General features: G+C 59.9%; 1 long non-coding RNA gene across 1 annotated transcript in view; it reads left to right on the forward strand.

Annotated features, from left to right (window-relative positions):
- Positions 1 to 322: 322 nt before the first annotated feature.
- Positions 323 to 2114, forward strand: part of LOC109320444 — a 14830-nt gene continuing 13038 nt past the window's right edge. The window contains exon 1 of the long non-coding RNA XR_002103790.1: positions 323 to 333. This is a non-coding gene — a long non-coding RNA (uncharacterized LOC109320444). The remainder of the gene's footprint in view (positions 334 to 2114) is intronic.

Consider the following 2114-nt stretch of genomic DNA (forward strand, 5'->3'; position numbering starts at 1 on the left):
AACAGGGGCTGCTCTGTGCAGGACTCCGAGCTGCGGTGACATTTGCGGCTCGGTTGTACAGGCCTCGGTTAGCTGCTGGTGTGCGCCCTGCAGGCAGGCCCTCCACGCAGCCCCGTTCCACGTGCCTCTGAGAGTCCGACAGAGGGAGAGACCCGGCCCTGCCGGCTCTGGATCCTTTGGGTGCTGCCCGGATGAATAAGCCTCTGCGTACGAGCTGGACGGAAAGGGGCCCAGGGCACAGGAAGAGCGAGCAGGTTAGTCTGACAGCCAGGAGCGCCTGGGTGCCATCCTGCGAGAAAGAGGCAGAAAGGCCCATCGCCCCCACAGCCCCACGTACCCCTTCTGCACATGTACACGCCTGCATGTAGGCGCATATACGCATGCCCGCCTAGACTCTACAGTATACTACAGAAACTTCCTTGGCACAGCTACGCATGCGCTAGACAAACACGCAAGCTTGGATCTATCCAGATACACACACGAATACCTCCTATCCACCCCCAGAACGTAATCACATGTACATGGGTCGCTACACACCTATACTTCATTCAAACAGCCTTGCATACCCCTACGAACATGCACTCCTTCACCCTCAGACCTACGCCCCCCCACATAAATTCACACCCCCTCTAGTCACAAGCACACACGTGTCAGCAGCTTCCAACCTGCTCAGGCCCCAAACACAAGACCCGGTTGTGCGCCAACACCAGGGAACAGTGTCTTGCCACCTGGGGTGACTGGTCCAGAACTGGATGCCGTCAGAGCCGGGGAATACTGTTATTCTGGAAGCTTCCCAAACAGGAGAGAACATGGTCTACAGCTGTTGTTCTAACTTTTGCAGCTGTATCCTCCTCACAGGCCAGAGCAACCAAGCCCCTGGCTCTGGGTTTGACGCAGCGGCAGACCTGGCTTCTTGGCGCCGCCTGCTTTGACGGAGTCCTTCCGAGTGGTGAAACAAGCAGACGAAAGGTGAATCGAGTCATAGAAAACGAGGGTGGAAGGGACCTCAGGGAGTCACAGCTAGTCCAACCCCCTGCTCAAAGCAGGGCCAGCCCCAGCTGCATCGTCCCACCCAAGGCTTTGTCTCGTTGGGTCTTAAAAACCTCCAAGGATGGAGACTCCCCCACCTCTCTGGGGAACCTGCTCCAGTGCTTCACCACCCTCCTTGTGAGAAAGCTTTTCTTAATATCTAACCTAACCTTCCCTTGCTGCAGCTTGAGCCTGTTGCTCCTTCTGACGTCTGCCCCCGCTGAGAGCAGCCCAGCTCCATCCTCTCTGCAGGGAGTTGAAGGCTGCTACTCAATCCCCCCCCGGTCTCCTCTTGTCCAGACTGAACAAGCCCAGTTCCCTCAGCCTCTCCTCAGTGTGCCCCAGCCCCCAAATTATTTTTACTGCCCTCCACTGGACTCTCTCCAATTTGTCCACATCCTTTCTGTAGTGCGGAGGCCCAGACTGGGCGCAGGACTCCAGATGTGGCCTCATCAATGCTGAATAGAGGAAAATAATCACTCACCACCCTTGGCCTACTGCCAATGCTCCTACCACTGCCGCTGGGTATACCACCAGCCCTCCTGGCTCATACTCATCGCAATGTCCACTGTCCCTCCCAGGTCCTTGTCTGCAGAGCTGCTGCCCAGCCAGGCGCATGGGACTGCTCTGTCCTAAGTGCAGGACTTTGCACCTGTCCCTGCTGAACCTCAAATAAATGCTTGGAGGTCGTGGCCGACAACAGAGACCAGAGTCTATTTTCTAAGTGACGACTGCTCCGGGGTGAGAGGGGGCAGGAGCAGGGTCACCCAGCCGGGTGACACAGGGCCGTGGGGCGGCGAGGCAGCTGTCAGTGTGGCCAGGCAGGTTACAGGAGATGGAGGGCAGGCGCGGGGCAGCAGGGGCTGCCAAGGCCGCAGCGCAGGGCAGGGTTGGTCTCCCGGGTGCTTCCAGCGGCCAGCCCGCCCCGCCGAGGCATGTCCTGCAGCAGCAGCCCACCCGCTTGGCACCGGACACCCCGGCGGAGGCCTGGCGCACTTCTGGAAGCAGAGCGGACAGACTCCCGGGGCCCCGCCCCGCCTCCTCCCGCTGGCAAGGCGGCCGGCGGCCGGGCGACGCGGGCCGGG

This window comes from Crocodylus porosus, unplaced genomic scaffold (assembly GCF_001723895.1).
Source record: "Crocodylus porosus isolate Cpor-Errol unplaced genomic scaffold, CroPor_comp1, whole genome shotgun sequence".
Taxonomy (NCBI): domain Eukaryota; kingdom Metazoa; phylum Chordata; order Crocodylia; family Crocodylidae; genus Crocodylus; species Crocodylus porosus.